The 20,786-nt window shown below is 35.7% G+C and overlaps 1 pseudogene; it reads left to right on the top strand.

The window, feature by feature from the left end:
* Nucleotides 1–1,094: 1,094 nt before the first annotated feature.
* The window catches only part of LOC149180937 (3-oxoacyl-[acyl-carrier-protein] synthase II, chloroplastic-like), an 89,947-nt pseudogene continuing 70,255 nt past the window's right edge, over nt 1,095–20,786 (top strand).

A 20,786-nucleotide genomic window follows, 5' to 3' on the forward strand; every position in this document is an offset into this window, starting at 1 on the left:
TTTGGTTTCCAACGCGAATGGTCAAAGGTTTGAGCTTATATAAAATACACATGTGAATGAAAAGTGCATTGTATTAGTTTGAAAAACGAATTACGTTATTTGAAAAGGGCCATGTAATATTTTATGAGATTTCTGAGAGGTGATAAAAAAGGGCATACGTGAATTCTTAAAAAGGTTTTGAGAGCATTATATGTTCATTAAATTGTTTCAAGTTTTTTAACAGAAGGAATTTATAAAAATTAAAAAAGGGCATTACATTTTTTTTGTTTTGTTTAAAAGAGTATTTTTAGGATGGAATTTGGAAAAAAGGTGGTGTATTTTTTTGAAATTTTTTCTTAAAAAAGGTATGTTTTTCTCCACTTTAGGGGTTGTCTTTTTTTTTCTTAAGTTTTGTGAAAGCGTTGTTTTTGCGAAAATTTGTAGACTTGTTTGTTTGTAGAAGCCAAGTAGCAGTGACTTTATTGCAGTTAGATGATGTTTACAGTTTATTTTGCTTGTTGAGCTGTAGTCAGTGAACATCATCTACAGTTTATTTTGCTTGTTGAGCTATAGTCAATGAACGCTCAACAAATGGGAATAGCCAAGAGCCTTACACTCAAATGGGAATAGCCAAGAGGCTCAGAAAGTCAAAGCGACTACATGAGATCCTTGAGATCATTTTAGATTTGGAAGTGAAGAGACAAAATGTTGCCTTTGCATTGAAATGCATAAAAAAGTGTGACGATGACAGCGTTCTTCCCCTGATTTAGAAGCCAAGACCGTCAAGAAAGCTTTGGATATTCTTGAGAGATGTTTTGGTCCAAGGGGGAGCAATGAAGTTGAAGATGAAGGTGGATCTACATCAATAGATCTACATCGAGATGAAAGGATTGTTGAATCCCACTCTGATTCAGAAGCCAAGACCACCAAGGAGGCCTTGGATACTGTTGAGAGATGTTTTGGTCCAAGGGGGAGCACTGAAGTTGAAGATGAAGGTGGATCTACATCAATAGATCTACATCGAGATGAAAGGATTGTTGAATCCCACTGTGCTCAGTCACACATGGATGATGTATGTGATGAAGTCACATAAGCAAGAGAGAAGAAGCACGTAGATGCTCACGAAACCCACTGTGCTAGACAAAAATTTGGTGATTCCAGCAACAGAGCTTACTGTTAACAATATCATGATTCTAGCGGAGCTTGTTGATGAATGTTTGGTGAATCTAGCAACACAACTTGCTGAGGACAATGAAGTTGCCATTAGAGCAGTCAATGATATGGTGAATCCAACAATATGTAACTTTTGATGAAGAATTGTTGGGTAATGATGAATGGTTGCAGGGGATGCAACAAAAACATCGTATTGACATGATGCTATTTGGTGAGCTAGTGGAAGACAACCTATTTGCAACAGCACATGTTAGTACAGAAGTTAGCACATGTTAATACAAAAGTGGAAGAGATAGTGACAAAGACAGAGATACAGATAGAAGCGAAGCCAAACAAGAAGCCCACAAAGAGAAAATAAAGACAAAGGCAGGAGAACAACTGGAAGTACAACAAGAAAAAGCTCTCATTGCATAGCAGAAAGAACAAAACAAATGTGGTTCTTTAGATGTTTTTAAACTTACCATTGATTTCCAATGTGCAGGTACAGAGAATGATTTTGAAGAAAAATTAAATTTTCTTGAAGCATGGCTTGCAACACCATGTCTAGACCGATGTGGTTCTTTAGATGTTTTTAAACTTACCATTGATTTCCAATGTGCAAGTACAGAAAATGATTTTGAAGAACAGTTAAATTTTCTTGAAGCATGGCTTGCAGCACCATGTCTAGATGAGGTCTGCATAGAAGTTGTAGAAAGAGTGTTGAAGACAACATCAATGATGAGAAAATCAATGGAATTTTGAGGTATTGGAGTCGTGAAGAAATATTGTTTTATTATAATTTCATATTGCAGGAAATTGATGATGAAAAGAACACTACAGAAGATAATGAATGTTGAAGACAACATCAATGATGAGAAAATCAATGAAATTTTCAGGTATTGGAATCGTGAAGAAATATTATTTTAAATATTATTTTATTATAATTTTATGTTGCAGCAGATTGATGATGAAAAGAACACTACAGAAGATGATATTGCTTATGAAAAGAACACTACAGAAGATGATAATGTGTGGCAGCATCCCACACATACAAGTCAACTTTTGAAGAAGTCGGGTGGAAGATGATAATGTGTGGCAGCATCCCACACATACAAGTTAGCTTTTGAAGAAGTCAAGGGTATGCTTAGAATGGAATGTCTGCACCAACAAATGCAAATGAAGAAACTGAGGTTTGAAGGATACAACAAAGATAAAAACTTGTAACAATTTAGAGGCCATAGGATGTGGAAAAAGGGAAAGAAGAAAAGTTGAAGTCAATTTTTAAATTGTAAACCTACAGCGGATATCTTAATTGAATTTGAATTTTTTATGCGGTTGTAGTTAAGGGGGAGTGTCAAACTTGACTTAAACTCAACTAACTCAAACTGAACTAGTAATCTTATTTAAGTGATTAGTAATATTCAAAAGAGCAAATCCTCTGCTCCATATTTTGTTTTCTTCAAATTTTGTGAGAAACCAAATGAACTTTACACTTTGTTGAAAATATGAATCCAAAACTTTTAAGAAGTAAATTTATAAAAATAAATGTGAAGCTATTTTCTCCTTAACTTCTATGAAAATATATGCTAATTCAACCTAACCTAGGATTTTCATAGAAATTCTTGTGGTCTTTTTCCTACGAATTACAGCCCTGATTGCACCGACATTTCGTGATACCCACGTTCCTCTAAATTATAAGCTTAATAGGAAGGATTTTATGTGATTTTAGCAAATTTTGTCTCCGTCAATGTTGCAGTATTTTTTAAAATATGAAATATGGCCTCTGAAACAGAAATTTACAGTTAAATTAATATGTGTTGAAATTTTTTCCTGATAAACAGTATTATTTCTGAAAATCCATGGAATTATAGAATTCAGATAACTTACTAAAGAGTTAAAACTTCAAACTAAAATTGTTAATTTCAACCATAACCCTGAAAAATTACCAGGTAATGAGTCACTATTCTATCCATTTCCAAAGATATACATTTAAACTATTTCCAGGAATTTTAAAATAAATTATAAATATCAATAAGTTTTCCTCTTAGTTGCCTGAAAGGTGGCAAACACGCCGCAAGTGCCATTATTTTTCGAAATACCTCGAGCAAATCCTAAACACAAATAAATTCGAACCTTTGTTCGATATTTTACCCATCGTTCACTTGCCCCATAGAAGCCAATTGTCGGGAAGGTGTTGAAAACGTAATTTCAACCGCATGCGTACAACGCCCAAACCGCCGCAGCGAAACCAGAAACTACCCCTGTCAGATTTCGGACCGCCTTTTGGTGTGGAGTGGTTTCCGTATAATCGACTCCGATACAATGTAATGCAGCCACGTGGTCCTCTACATACGTCAGCAGAACTGACTTTTCGGACGCTAATGTTCAGCATGAAGTGGGCTCCCGAAATCGACGTCAACCGTCCGATTTGCTTGATCGTTCTCCGCCGTCCATCAACCAAAGTAGCATACGAGCCTGCAACGAATAAATATTGCGTGGAGTAAAATTCAAGTTTCGTTGACCGCAGTTTTGATATTAAGGCATTTAATAAAACCATCATAATAGTAGGTAAAATACTTTATTGCTTGCACGGAAGAATGGGTAAGTCAACGAATCATATATATGTTTTGTTTTGGGGTTATATGATATAACAAGTGAAACGAAAAGTGCTTGCTGCTGTAATTTTTTTTGGCATATGTTTTCTTTGTAATATGTCTTTTAATGTGTGTTGACCATTGTGTGAGCATGACACAAAAAACGCACAGCAGTGCATGGTGTTAAAAAAAAGATGAAGACCAGCGTTTGAAGCAAGGAATAAATACCGCACAGCAGTGCGAAACAATGAAATGTAAGTTTTTGGATGTTGTCCAAATGAAGGGGAAGCAAGAGCGTATGGTGTGAGTAAAGAATTTTTTTTCTGTGAATGTAATGTAAAATTTTACTGCACATGTAAAAATTGTTTTACAGCAGTATATGTAAAATGTTTTTACATCAGTAAATGTAAATGGGTTTTTACACACCAGCAGTGTAAAATTCTCAGACAGAATAACCTTTTGTTGGCTCAATTTTTTTTGGTAAATCCCTCTCAGTAAAAGAGGATGAAGTTTGTATAAGGCATTATATTTTTAATGAATACAAATCTTTGTGTGGGTGTGCAATACTATGTTCTCAGAAGTTTATTTTGAAGCTTCCCTGTGCAAAAGATCCTATGGCAGCAAAACAGAGCATTGTCTCTGTGTGGAGTTTATTTTGTTTGTTTTTGGGATTTTATCAGAAAAATCCCCAACAGTGGTATCAGAGCCACCTTAGGCTCTTTGAAGGTGTTCAAGAAGCTGAAGGGAGGAGTCTTTTGTTGCAGCAGTAAATCTTCTCCAGCAAAGTGAAGTCTCAGACAAAAGATTCAGGTATTCCTCAAAGTTTTCCTTTTGTTACTGCTGAAACAGTCAGTGTTTTAAGATACACAGTCAAGAAATTAAAGCATAGTTGAGGATGCAAGGAATGGCTAGCACCAGTACTAGCATGGGTATGTTTAACACCCAGTTCCCATAGTTTAATGGGAAGAACTATGACTACTGGTCAATAACCATGAGAGCTTTATTTGTCTCCCAAGATCTATGGGAGCTTGTTGAATCTGGGTTTGAAGAACCAACAGATGAAAATGAGTTCAATGCATTAACTCAGGGAGAGAGAGATCTGCTAAAGAGCAATAGGAAGAAGGATGAAAAAGCCATTGTATTGTTGTATCAGGCAGTGAACCAGAGTGTGTTTCCAAGGATAGCAGCAGCTAAGACATCCAATGAAGCATGGCAAACCCTCAAAACAGCCTATCAAGGCATGGAAAAAATGAAGACAGCAAAACTACAGTTCCTGAGGAGAGATTTTGAAAATCTGAGCATGAAGGAGTCAGACACCATTGACTCATTTTTCACACATGTAATTGGTCTGGTCACACAGATAAGGACTCATGGAGAAACCCTTGAAGAAAGGAGGATTGTGGAGAAATTATTGAGGGTCTTACCCTCAAAGTTTGATGTGATTGTCACCACCATAGAAGAGACAAAGGATCTCTCAAACTTTTCAGTTGATGAGCTTCATGCATCACTGATAACACATGAGCAGAGGTTGAGTAGAAATGAAAACTCATCTCTAGAGCAAGCCTTCAAGACCCAGATGTCTTTTGGAAGAGGAAGAGGTCAAGGAAGAGGAAACAAGAGAGGAAGAGGCAGAAGCCAGAACAGAGGTGGAAGGAACAGTCTAGCAAATGCTCAAGGAAGATGCAGCAATCCAAATCAGAACCAAGGCCAAGGCAGCAGCCAATAAAGAGGACAACATCATGCTCAAGGACAAAGGTATGAAAAATCCAATGTCCAATGCTATTATTGTAAAAAATATGGGCATTATGCTAGTGAATGTAGGAAGAAGCAACATGATATGAGTAATAGACAAAATGCAAATGTCACTAGAGAAAACATCAACCAAGATAATGTGTTGTTAGCTTGTAACATGGCTGAAACAAACAGTGAGGACATATGGTTTTTAGACTCAGGTTGCAGCAACCATATGACAGGAAACATAGCTCTCTTTTATGCCCTAGATAAAAATGTGAAATCAGAAGTCACACTAGGAACTAATAGCAAAATTTTTGTTATGGGAAAAAGAGAGGTAAAAATATTTACAAAGCAAGGGAGAAGAAAAACATAGCAGATGTCTACTATGTCCCTGGAATGAGATGTAACCTTTTGAGTATTGGACAGCTTGTTCAAAAGGGTTACAATGTTTTCTTTAAAAATGATGTATGCACCATCATGGATATAGCACCCAGCAAACGATGCATTGCTGAAGTGAAGATGACAAGGAACAGGATGTTCCCTCTTAGAATAAGGGAAGATTTGAAAAACAAGAATGTAATTGCAGCAGTCACCCAAGAGGCTTTCCAAAGCGTGCCAAAGGATGAAAATTGGTTGTGGCACTTGAGATTTGGACATCTCAATTTTGGAGGTCTAAACTTGTTAAGCAGAAAAGGAATGGTAAGAGGATTACCATTGATAGAGAAACTGGACAGCCTTTGTGAAGGTTGCATATTGGGGAAACAACATAGAGAAAGTTTTCCATCAGGTAAAAGCATAAGGGCAAAGGCACCCTTAGAGATCATCCACTCAGATCTATGTGGACCAATGCAAAATCCATCATTAGCAGGCAACCAATATTTCCTAACATTTATTGATGACTTTACAAGAAAAACTTGGATATATTTTCTTAAAAACAAAAGTGAAGTGTTTGAAAAATTCCGAAATTTCAAAGCACTTGTGGAGAACCAAAGCGGGCTGCATATAAAAGTTTTGAGAACTGACAGAGGAGGTGAGTATATCTCCAAGGAATTCCTACGATTTTGTAGAGAAAATGGAATCCATAAACAGTTTACAGCTAGGTACACCCCACAGCAAAATGGAGTTGCTGAAAGGAAGAATAGGACCATCATGGATATGGCAAGGAGCATGCTGAAGGCAAAGCATTTGCCAAATGATTAGTTATTCAAGGGGAGGTTTCTGATAAAGCCCAAGATGCATTGAGGGTTTTAGATATAGTTTTGAGATAAACATGCCTCTAGGAAGTATGCATTTTTTCATCTTCATTTGATTAAATAGGTTGAAGGGTTTTATTTATGTGTGCTTTGTTTTGAACTGATCTTGGTATGCCAGATTTTTTACATTTCTTATTCATGGGATGCTTTAACATGCACATTTGAAATTGTAACCTTCCTGGACCCCTAATAGTTAGTTGACTCCCTTAAATATTTAACTAGAAACATTCCATTTCCTTTGGCCATGTCTTTCTTGATTGGAGTGTTCTGCTTGGAGAAGCTACTTTTCAGCTTGGGGATGCACACAAGCCATTGTTTGATCATGTTTGATTTAGGGAATTACACCTAGGCAACCTTACTACTCCCTCATGTTGGCTAGGAGAGTTCAAATTACTTTCATGGGGCATGAGATTACCAACACCCCTCTACTTTTGAGGTTGAAAAGGTTTGCATGCTTGATAGGAGGCCTTATGAGCTACATGCAATGTAGAATACAATGCATACGATGTCTATTTTATTTTCCACCTTTATTCCCATTGAATATATTAGGACATTGTTCCCATATGAGATGAAATTCACCTTGAAATATCATTCTTTTTCTAAAATTTAAATTTCGCGTGTCAAGTATGCCTCTTGCTAATCACAAGGAGCCCTTATTGAATTTTGGAGTGGGGACCCTATGCATTGGGATCCATGAAGTGCCTTGGGAAATGTGAAAATGGCCAAAAATAGTCCTGTCTCCAGTCTGGACTCTGATTTGCTAAATAAAAGTGAAGAATTTGACTATAGGTACCCCTGCTAGAAGGAGGGGTAACATGTAGCATGAAGAAAGAGTCTAGTGGGCGTCCTAGCAGAGATAATGTTTGAGGGTTCAATGATGGTTGCTTAGGAAAGTTCTACATAAAGCTACAAGTTCTACTTTCGATGTGAAAGTGATGGAAGACCATTAGAGTGAATGACAAAGAAGAGTTCTGGACTTGCAAGAGAAGCTGTAATCAGCTCCAAATTGTTATCCATCACAAGTAAGCAAAATTTTGGGAGCTTTTGTGTGAGAATATTTGTGTGTTGAGGGGGATGTTAGAATTTAGAATAGTATCAACCTTCAAATAAATATTCATATATGTATGTGTTGGCCAATATGTGGAGTCTGTTACATAGAATCACAATAACTTCCACATATTTGTATAAATATGTATTCAAAACTCTGTAAATACTAAACATCATTGATTTTAATTTTCATAAAAACCATAAAATTATTAACATATTTTATTTTCTTATTAATAGGGCTATGAACATGTTGTGGAACATGATTATGATAATCAGGTGGACGAGCATGAAACATTATTTAAGAATGATATTGAACCTCTAAATGATGATGATGATGATACAACCATTGTCGGTGATCAAATGCTTGAAATCGTGAATGATGTCAATCGATGTGTTAATAAAAACATCAATGAGAGTTGTGATAATGAGGGGTTTGCATCAACAAATGTACTAAATGAACTTAATGAATATAATAAGCTTATTGAAAATTCCAAGAGGTCATTGTAGCTAGGTTGTGTTGACTTCAAAAAACTATCAGCCACTGTAGAATTCTACAATCTAAAAGTGAAGAGTGGATGGTCTGATACAAGTTTTGAACAAATGTTAAAATTGCAAAAGGATATCCTGCCTAAGCATAACACACTTCCAGATTCTTCATATTCTGCAAAAAAGTTGATAAAATCATTGGGATTAAATTATGATATGATACGCGCATGTCCAAATGATTGCATTTCATGTCGAGGAAGTTATGAAAGTAAATACCAATGACCAACATGTGGAAAATCTCGATGGAAAGTGGATGCCCAATCTATAAAGGTGTGGAAAGGTGTTCCATCCAAGGTGTTAAGATATTTTCCCATAGCACCAAGCCTAAAAAGAATGTATAGGTATGATCTTGAACACTATAATTTCATTCAAGTTTTCCCCTTCTTGTATTATCTTTACCATTTGTCATAGTGTTATTATATGACAATATATTATATAGATGAAAAAAAAATCATTATAGCTCTGCAGACATGTCACAAAAAATGAGGTGGCATCATGAGAATGCAAGCAATTATGGTCAAATGTGCCACCCTATTGATAGCCCAACATGGAAAACTATTGATGACAAATGACCTAGTTTTTCTAGCGAACCTTGCAATGTAGGACTTGCAATGGCAATAGATGGATTTAATCCTTTTGGAGACTTGAGAAGCACATATAGTTTTTGGCCTGTAGTGTTAGTCACATACAACCTTCCACCATGGTTGTGCACAAAAAGGAATTTTTGTATGCTAACATTGTTAATACCTGGTCCCAAGCAAGCAAGCAATGACATTAGTGTGTTTTTGGAACACTTGGTATATGAAATAAAGGAATTATGGTACCAAGGAAATTTGAAATCTAAAAATTCCAGATCTAGATCTGAAATCTGAAAAATAAAGCAAACAAAAAATCAGAGATTATGAAGACCCTAACTATAGCAAAAACTTGAATAACTACAAAATAATAGAAAAGATATGAAGACAAGAAACGACAAAAAATACTAGTGATTTCAACTAGAACTGGATACTGACTTTGAAGAACAAATGTAAATTCTAGCAGGAAGTAGTTTGTAGATGAGTAACCCAGAAAATAAATATGATACAAAGGAATTCTTCTCAGAAGGTATGGATGTGAAATCAGGTCAAGTCAACAGTAGTATGGATGCTACGTACCTCAAATAGTCTCTTCCAAAATCCATGCAATAACACACTTCACAAACAGCTTCATCAAGGTATTGATGCCAACTGAGGACCAAGGTAGTATGGATACTGCCCTTGCCCCAAATGGTCTCTTTCAAACTGCCTTCATAAAAAGCCTCTACTCCAATGTCTAATGGTAATTTTATAGTTAATATTCCCACCTTTTGTAGAAAAGAGGAGCTGCAAACTTTGATTAGTGGCACTTATGAGTGAAAGTTGTAACCGAATATGCATGGAGTTACAAAGGATTTTATGAAGAGAGGGACATAATTTTTAGATTTTTGGGTTACTTTGAAAATTTTACACCATGTTTGGGTCTTGGGGGTGCTTTGTGAGATGTGGAGTGCATGGTGTATTGTTGGACCATTCTCTTCGATGATGGACTTGGACATTGGAGGTCATTTACTATTTGTTGCTAGACCTTGTTTGGAGTTTTGAAAGACATTCTTCCTCGAAGTGTTGGATAAGTATGGAGCTTGGTGACTTCCTGTTGTTGATGCATGAAGGCAGTTTATGTGCTTGGAGTATAGTTGGGTATTTCAAAGGAGCTTATTGAGCCCTAGATAGCATGGGGTTGCTTGGCTGCTTGGATGGAGGCTTACACTTGACATGTAGATTCTTCGGTTGAGGGAGTGGGTATGTAGGTATGGTAGTCCTTAAGGTGACACATGACCTTGGATATGCATTGACTTAAGGAGATACATGACCATGGAGATGCATTGGAGCTTTGGAGGATTGTTGGACCTTGGGGAGTAGTGCTCATGCCATGGAGGCCTTGCTTGTTAATTGTTGTCACCTTTGAGCCTCACACATGTCACTTAGAGTAGAGTGATTCACATGGGTGCACCTACTAGTGCCTTGCAAGTTTTCTTGCAATGGAATAGGTCCACTTGTTATTGTAAAGCCCCTTTACCTCTCATATAATAGAGGAAGGAGTGAGTTGTTATTATAGTCGATCATGCGCTTGTGCATATTCCTTTTCATACTTGGGTTAGAAATGCAAGAGAAGTGCTACTTTCTCTCTCTCTCTCTTGTTCAATATTCTTTGTTCTTTATGTGTTTTTGTCTCAAGGCGCTAGTGTTTCTTGGAGCATTCACCCGAGAACTTCATATATATAAAGAAGAAATGAAAGATGTGGGGTGCATGGTGTATGGTTGGACCATGCTCTTCCATGATGGACTTGGACATTAGAGGTGGTTTACTATTTGCTGATAGACCTTGTTTGGATTTTTGAAAGACATTATTCCTCGGAGTGTTGGATAAGTATGGAGCTTGGTGACTTCATGTTGTTGATGCATGAAGGTAGTTTATGTGCTTGGAGTAGAGTTGGGTATTTCATAGGAGGTTATTGAGCCCTAGATAGCATGGGGTTGCTTGGTTTCTTGCATGGAGGTTTACACTTGAAACATGGACTCTTGGGTTGAGGGAGTGGATATGTAGGTGTGGGAGTTCTTAAGGCGACACATGACCCTGGATATGCATTGTCCTTAAGGAGACACATGACCATGGAGATGCATTGGAGCTTTGGAACTTTGGATGATTGTTGGACCTTGGGGAGTAGTGCTCATGCCATGGAGGCCTTGCTTGTTAATCATTGTCACCTTTGAGCCTCACACATGTCACTTAGAGTAGAGTGCTTCACATGGGCGGACCTACTTGTGTCTTGCAAGTCCTTTGAGCCTCACACATGTCACTTGGAGTAGAGTGCTTCACATGGGTGGACCTACTTGTGTCTTGCAAGTTTTCTTGTAATGGACTAGGTCCACTTGTTATTGTAAGGCCCCTATACCTCTCATATAAATAGAGGAAGGAGTGAGTTGTTATTATAGTCGACCATGAACTTGTGCATATTACTTTTCATACATGGGTTAGAGATGTAAGAGTAGTGCTACTGTCTCTCTCTCTATCTCTCTCGTTCAATCTTCTTTGTACTTTATGTTTTTTTGTCTTACGTTGTTAGTGTTCTTGGAGAATTCACCCAAAAACTTCATATATATAAAGAAGAAACGAAACCCATGAACCCAATCACAATCTATCATATAATGCTCCATGATTTTAAAAAGGCCTAGATAGGGAAAACCAAGAGAAACCCTAGCTCCACCAAAGATACTCCAACAATCAATCTTTTTGAATATCTTTTTGAAATATCTTTGGTGGAGCTAAGGTTTCTATTGGTTTTCTCTATCTAGGGTTTTGAAGATCTTAGAGCATTATATGATGAGTTGTGACTGTGTTCATGGATTTCAGTTCTTACACACACATATGAAGTTCTCAATTGTCCAAAATTATGTTATTTCATATTTGACTTCCAGCTTACCGCCGCAATAAATTGTGTTATTTCAAAGATTTGAATTCTGGATTTTCATAGATACAATGTCCTCAAAAAGATAGTTGAACACTTCCATATTCATAGTTAGATGATATTCCAAGAATATATACTTTTTTGTATGGATCAACAATTGTCTCACGAACAACAATCACATCACAAGCAACAATTGAACTTTATTGAGGATGATATTAATTTATCCTCTAAAGTTCCTGAGTTCTTTCTGCTGTCAAATCAAATCAGAACTAGATAAAAATTGGATAAAAAAACTCATTTACCGAAAAATATATAAATTATTCAAATTTAGGAAAAAAAACATAGATATTAATGTGCATCCATATTAATCACAACCATTATAAAAAAAAAAATTCCATTTAACTTGAGTTTTCCTCAAAAAAGATTTGGAGGTTTCCCAACATGAAATTCCTAAAGAATATGTTGTCTTGAAGCTAAGCGTGCACCATATCATAGTTAAAATCTAAAGTCTTTCACACCCTCAAACCTGGCACTAGTCTGAGAACCGTATACCATATTAAGAGCATATTTGTGCTAAGAGTGATCAGCATGCATTTACAGCCACATTTTTCTTAAGGCTGAAAGTGGTTCTATGCCACATAACTCTGTTTGAAGGACAAATATCCATATCATAAAACAGAGGCAAGCTTGAAATGCTTGTTCTATAGCTAGAAGTATTGTTATGAAATTCTTCACAACTTTTAAGTACTTTGTTGAAGGACTTTAAAAGGATGTAAAGGTGATTTAGTGGGTCAGAATGTTCAATGATGGGTGTTATTGTGAGATTATTTGCTCGACATGCTCCTACTAAATTGAAAATTGGTTTTTTTTTTTTTTTTTTTTATTTTTTTATTTTTTTTTTATTGTTTGGGCCAAATGTTGTAATAGCAGCACTAGTGCATTAAGTATGCTAAAAAGTCACCAAACAATACATAAATGATTCAAATTTAGGAAAAAAACATATATATTAATGTGCATCCATATGAATCACAACCATTATACAAAAAAAATTCCATTTAACATGAGTTTTCCTGGAAACAGATTTGGAGGTTTCCCAACATGAACTTCCTAAAGAATATGTTGTCTTGAAGCCAAGCGTGCACCATATCATAGCTAAAATCTAAAGTCTTTGGCACCCTTAAACCTAGCACTAGTCTAAGAATCGTATACCATACTAGAGCATATTTGTGCTAAGAGAGTTCAACATGCATTTACAACCACATTTTTTCTTAAGGGTGAAAGTGGTTTTGTGCCACACAACTTTGTTTGAAGGACAAATATCCATATCATAAAACAAAGACAAGCTTGAAATGCTTGTTCTATAGCTAGAAGTATTGTTATGACATTCTTCACAACTTTTAAGTACTTTGTTGAAGGACTTCAAAATGATGTAAAAGTGATTTAGTGGGTCAGAATGTTCAATGATGGGTATTATTGTGAGATTATTTTCCCAACATGCTCCTACTAAAGTGAAAATGGGTTTTTTTTTTGTTTATTGTTTGTGCCAAATATTGTACCAGCAACACTAGTGCATTAACTATGTTAAAAGGTCACTTTCTTCTTAATTTGACTATGAATATCTCTTTTACAAAGCAATATTTCTTAGCTATGTTTATGTTAGTGGTTTGATAAGAACATTTCTATAGTCTCTTCACTAAATTTATTAAAGTTTTTACATTTATGCTTTTTGACAAAAAAAGGCTAACATTTTACCCTATCTAAGTAAGGATTCTTTAAATAACCTTCTAGCTTGGCTCCTTTTTGTTCCATATAAGCTTGGAAAAGTGTCATGAATTTCCATTAAGCAATGTAAGAATCTAGTCTTCTCCAGAAACAATCAAGCCAACTCTTTCATTTTGAAAATTACCTAAGAGTTCTTGACATATTATTTAAAATTTCTATGCTGAAGGTGTTGGATTTAGGTAAGTGATGCAGAATACACACCTATAGTTCTATTGTTCATCTATTATACCACTGAAAATTATAGGCAAACTTGGAAGGGTTGGACGTGACTGTTTGAACCATACTCTTATTGGCCTACAATACATATATTCATAACACATACCTACAATATTATTGTTCACCTATTCAGCTAGTGCATATTGTAGGAAAATTGTTAAATGTTGGACTTCGTTGTCTCAAGTTCACACACCAGCACTAAAGATGCAATGTATTGTGTGCATCCTTAGATATGTTTGAGATTGCAAGCTATCTGTTTAAATAAATGCATGTATAAAACTTCTATATTAGCAAAATAACCATCAATATTTTTTTCTAGAATTTTGGGCTGAATTCACAATAGTATGTTTACAAGTCTCATTTCAATGTCTAGAAATTAGGATATATAAATGTGAGATATATACTCTACATCTTTGGGTTATCTCCTTTTCAAATCTGAGCTTTTTTAGGCTACATGTTAATTGTTTGAACTTTGAACTTTGAAGAAATTCTTGAATGGACTTCGTAAATACTCGAATGAATGTACTTCGTAAGGAAGTGGTACCATAAATTGTGTTATTTCAAATATTTGACTTCCATATTTTCACAAAATACAATACCTCTATAAATACTTATATGTATAGATACTTATGTTTAGGATTATATATGTGTTGGATCTATTCCTTTATGTTTTACTATAATCCTGATGTTGACGGGCTTTAGCCGACTTTTTTCATCAATTGTTCATAGAACATGAAAAAGATTTCATTGTCAAAATGTGGCAAAAATTACATTTCTCTTGATTTATTTTTTTATTGTTCATGACAAGATAATCATGTTGCAGGAATGAGGTATCCTAGGGTTTGTTTCAATTTGTGGATATTTTTTCTCCTCCCATTTTTTTACAAGGATGTAGATTTCATGTTCATGTTGATAGTTTTTGCATGTATCTTATCTAAACCCAAATGTTGGTAATGGACCGGATCTTGAGAAGTAGTCTTGGACACAGATTATCAGAGGTTAATGTTACAATACCACTTCCACTTGGTATCAGAAAAAGTTTAATGGTAAGTAACATAAAGAATAGTTATTTAATGACAGGGTTGAAAGGGCAACCTCATGTCTTAGTTCTAAGTCATTTATCTTAATTTCTTAGTTGTAAGTCATCTATTTTTGAGCTTTATCAGATCAATTATTTCACTAATCCAATATGCATGACTTATATTTCTCACTCGATGTTAGTTACCTGACATGGTTGATATAATATTCAATTCTAGGCCACTTTTATTTTAAGTCAAAGATTTTATTGATTAAAAGGATGTTCATATTTTGATTGGTTTACTTGGAGCTTGATTTAAAAAAGTTTTGTAAATTCCACGTGGATGTTATTTTTTCAGGGTGAGCTCTTTGCACCAGTAAGGTCAGATGAGTCCTAGAACATAGGTATACAACAAGAACATATTTGGCCTTTGTTGTGTATCTGTTATTCTTTATATCATTGATGGATGGTTATTGATGATGTAAAATAGAGGATGGGAAGGTCCTTCCAATTTTGTTGACAAAACAAAATAAAATGGAGTGGTAGAATTGTGTTTTAAAGGGTGGGCCAGAAATCAATACTTGAAAGATAGAACTTGAGAATGGCAAGCTATCCGATCTAGATCTAGAGACACAACAAACCGTGGAAAAAAGTGATGGTATTGATGAGACTTCCTGGCAAATAAGCTCTAACTGTTAGACCACTGCCCAAATTTCAGTTATCTACAATGAAAATAGTGACTCTAGCTTTATTTGTATGAATAGCGACTTTGGCCATTGTCCTATTTATTTCCTATGAATGATTTTGATTTTCAAACTCCAACTAGTTTGTTGTTAAATTAATCAAAGCTTTGATGACAAACTTATAGTTTTCAAAGTTTTTTATAAATCTATTTTCTTGAGTAAATTTGTCTTTTTACTTTAGGTATTGTAGATTGCTATTGTGTGACATATGCTATGATATAATTTCCTGGATAAATAGATAGAAGTGTTGTATAACATAGTCTTTTTTAAATATAAAGAAACAATATTTCCAAATACAAAGTTTATTAATTAAGAACATCTTTTAGACTTCTTTGCTAAGTTATGATTATATTTCGGTAGGGGATTTTGTGTACGTTGATATTGTGTTGTCTATTTGGTTTCTGTAAAGTAATAATGGTTAATAAGGAATGTGTTTTTGAGCTGCAGACACACATTTTATTCTACTATCGGAAGGAAACTCCATGGTTTTCAGGAATGGCAACAAAAACGTAGATGTCAGTGGGATATCCAAAGTCCGTGTTGGATGAATTTAATACTATTGATGATTTTGATTCCTTGTCAGATAAACAATGTCAAGAGTCAAATTCAAATAAACAGAAGAAACTCAAGAATGAAGGTGAAGCTATTGCTTCTTGTCCAAGTAGAATTATTTTATTTGTTGGTTGTTGTCATGTTTTGAGTGCGGACTTGTGAAATTCCAAATTGCATGTTGGTCTATGTAAAGGGGATATATATATATATATATATATATATATAAATTTTTATCATATGTCATTCATGGTTTCTGGAGATCCGTGCTACATTTGTACGGAAGTTTAGATATCATTCAGATATCCAAACACCAAACAACAACAACATTGAGACTTTTCTTTCACTCAACTTATAACATATTGCATCTGTTTTCATCAATGTTCTTCTTCCATGTGCTATCCACTTATGACATTTCCTTTGCAATATTTGGTGCATTTGCTAGTTATAAGTCATTTATAGATTATAAATATGTTCAAAGTTTCACTTATAATTGAGTACTCAACTAAACATATTGATTCTCTTATACATAACTATTTTTCCCTCCACCCACTTTTCATAAGTTCCATAACCATTAAGTAGGGACCTGCAACTTCGATGTTGCTTTTCTTGTTTAATAAAATATTGCCAAGACTTTAATTTATTGAAAGCTGTATAATTTATAATTTACGAAGTTTCAAGGTCTAATTTTTAAAAGTTTAATTCTTTAAATGGTGGTAGCTTAATGGAAGAGCACCTGCTTTACAAGCGGGAGGTTGGTGGTTCGATTCCATCATACCCTAACATCCATATGGAATAGCGACGATCAATTTTTGCTGATGGAGGCTCTTTTGACCATCACCAATGAGCTTTGGTGACATTTTTCGACCCTCACCAAAATATGAAATGGCGACGGTCAACGAATGCCACCATATATATGTATCAATAGTGACGACCCTCAAAGGTCCATAACCATAAATTGTTATTGTTGATATGAAATGGTGGTGGTTGATGTCCATCATTATAGTCATTATTCGTGACGGACCTTGAACATCACCACAACAACTATACTTCTCGCAATGCGACTTTTGGTGATGGACAACGAATGTCACCATATATATGCACCAATAGTGACAACCATGAAAGATCCATCACAATAAATCGTTGTTATTCATATGAAATGGTGACAGTCACTATCCGTCATTATAATCAATAATTGTGATGGACCTTGAATGTCACCATAACACCTATACCTTTGGCGACACCACCTTTGGTGACGTTCAATGTTTGGTGACAGAGTCTATGGTCCGTCATTATAAATCATTATAAATGGTGACAGTCACTATCCATCATTATAAATCATTATTGGTGACAAAATTTGAATGTTACTATAACACCTATACTTTTGGCAATGCCAGCTTTGGTGACGTTAAGTTTTTGGTGATGAAGGCTCTTTTGACCGTCACCAATGAGCTTATGGTGACATTTTTCGCCCCTCACTAATGTCTCTTTTTCTTGTAGTGACAATAGACAAGTCATTGCCAGTGGATAGTACTTTTACAATAGTTTCATTTAGAAATCAAGTCCAATAAGCGAAGCACAAACATGTTGGTAAACATGTTTTCAAAGCCACTCATATCAAATATCACATTTTGAAACTTTGATAAACATGGAGGATTTCACCCATCATACATATAAAAAGGAATATAAAGAGGATGAGGACTTCAAGGAGGTGATTTAGTAGTTGTGAAGCCAAATTCATGTGGACTATGATTACAACATTATTAAATACCATCTCTAGAATGGGTTACTCTAAATATTGAATAAGTTATGAGTTTTTAAAGGTGAGAAATTGCAAGTAATCGGAGAGGCTCACAACTCCAAGGTTACATGGTGCTTTACTATAGGGAAAATAGTGGCCAACTTGTAGAGGTAGATGTATTGGCCATAGATGCAAGAATCCGTTGCAAGATAAATAATAGAATTCATTCTGTGTTATACTAGAAAATATAGTAATAGGAAATAGGGTCTACATCATCCCTTTCTTGTACCCACTCATCCTTCACAAATAATTTCCATGAACATCATGTGAGTTTTACCAACAACTAGTAAGACACATGAATACATTTTTGTGGTAGTTTACAAATTCAACAAGATGTGTGTTCTAATGCACTATGTTAAATACACATGGAATATGGACAACAGATAGGATAGATAATCATGAGATGCTTTATTATTCACAATATATACATTTATAATACATTTGTGTGAGTCTTGGATTCATCTTCCAAGGTATCTTGGACTCCCTTTGACTATTCAACTTCCACACCATAAACCTTAGCGGATTAGGTGTCCAACATTCCCCCCGTAATGTGAAGGGGTATATAAGAGTCCAAGAAGAGAGTTGTAATACAAAAGTGGTAGCCAATGGCTGAATGTTCTCTTTAGAAAGATGGCATCAGGCAGGAGAAGTCATGGTCTCAACTGATGGTGATTTAAGGATGACCACCAACAATGGACGCTTAGTGCATTTCCCGAAACTCTTCCAAATATTACAAGAAGTTGAAGTCTTATGCTAGAGGAAGTTTTCCTTAATTCTTTGAAGAGGGAGAATTCAACCTAGAAAAAAGGTGGTCTACAACCTATAGTGGTTTAAGGCTAACCACCAACTCTGTAACTCTTAGTGTAGTTCCTGAAACTCTTCCAAATATGGAAAGAGTTGAAGCATTTTGTTAGAAGAAGTTCTCCTAAATGCTTTGAAGAGCGATACCTTCAACATCAAAGAAGGGAGGTCTACAACCTATGATGGTTTAAGGAAGGCCACCAAACAAAGGCATGTTTAGGGGCTTCTGTGTCTCTGGATAAAACTATGAATCTAGGAATGGTTGTCTCTGGCTGTAGGCTCAGGAAACATGTAATTCCCTATTCCACATCAACCCAAGTAACCATCCAACCAGGGTAAAAATGTGACGAGGAGTTACTATGATATTATTCGACCTCCTAAGTGACCTTAAGGAAGTGGAACCAGTGGAAAAAAACCATACCAGACCTTCTGCACCTACTATAGGACTCCCAAAATGCATCCCAGTCATTCCCCTGACTAGCCCTTGGGTCCCACTGATATTTTAGACCACTAAACCTACAGACACTCACTTGATATGGAAAAGGGTGCATCTGTAAACCTTCAGACTCACACACAACATGGGTATGCATGTGTCTGAGGACTTTTCTCCTTAGACCTGTCCCTACGACTCTGAAATTTGTGCCACTTTTTAAGCCCATAATCCAGGTCAACACCCAGAAACCCCTATAGCTTTCAAAATTAATAAATTACATGATGAGAAGACTTACAAATAAAAAATTGACTCTAGGACTAGGCCTTACCATCCCCAACCAAGAATGAAATTCTATCAAAAACTTGTCATGAATGAAATCTACATGAAATGAATACAAGATAAATAATAAATGGTTGATAACTCATATGAAACTTGATGAGAAAGATCACCACCCTCTTCCTTTAGCTATTTTGACATTAGTTGGGTCCTGCATCCATTATCCTTTTAGTTACAAGTAAATACATGAAATAACCATGACAATAACTATTCATATAACCATGCTTATAACCGACATTAAACCATGTAAATAAAAATGAGATAGAAACCATTAAAGACACATATTAACAAGTACAAAAGCCAGAAAACTTAGGTTTTATTAAACATAGGAAAAGCCGGCCAAGTTCAGGACTTCCACATTCCACCCAACCGTAGACATAGCTGAACCAAATATTTCTTTCCATCAGTCACCCCCATGCCATATTCCAAGCATGAATGTGGGACCTCATGTATAAACCAATGCAAAAAAAATCAAGGGAATCTAGAGGTTAAACCATCTCCACCCTCACAAAATCATGATCTCACCAAAACCCGCACCGAGATCACAAAACCAAATTGAGCTAGGAATTCCTCTAGAATCCATCACTATCATTGAGGAAGTTTTTGTCTCCTTGTCTCTTAGGTTTTATCACAATCCACTCATGATCACTAGGTGCTAAATTGAGAAACCAGTCTCTTAGGCTTTACTGCAATCCACACCGGATCACTAGGACCTAAACCAAGACTTGACCCTCAAGCTTTACCATGTATCCTCCCAAAATCAGTCAAGGAATTCCCAGTCCTTTGGGACTTATCCTAATACCACCTCCACCCCAGATTCTGAAACCATCCGGCAACTCCGAAGCTCGAAACCAAGAAAACAATCCCATCACATAGTATCTATTCAGAAAAAGGCAAGGCAAGGATGAAAACCACTGTCATAACCTGGAAAAACTATGTCAACGACAACAAGAGAGTCATATACCAACATGCAACGCCATGCATGTCAAAACCAGCTAGGAAATCACACATGCAATAGGTTACGTGCAAGCATTCATGTTGAAGCTGCTTAATCATGTTATTCCTTACTTTATCATTGTTTTCCTTTCCTTTCCTTGTCTTTCCTTTGCTTGCGTTTGTTGGCATTATGATGCATGTGTTTTACTTGATGGAAATCCACTTGTAGCAGAACAAGTCACTTGTATATGGTAACTAGATGAATCTACAGAAGAGATATCAGATGTGACAGAATGCATGACAGTTGTGTTTACAGATGTGACAAAATGCAGGGCAGTTCAAAGGAATCAGTTAAGAAGTAATGGCAACTTTCTTAGATGAC

The sequence above is a fragment of the Pinus tabuliformis genome, chromosome 3_2 (genome assembly GCF_031772625.1).
Source record: "Pinus tabuliformis cultivar Carrire ecotype Pingquan chromosome 3_2, CPIR1, whole genome shotgun sequence".
Lineage (NCBI taxonomy): Eukaryota > Viridiplantae > Streptophyta > Pinopsida > Pinales > Pinaceae > Pinus > Pinus tabuliformis.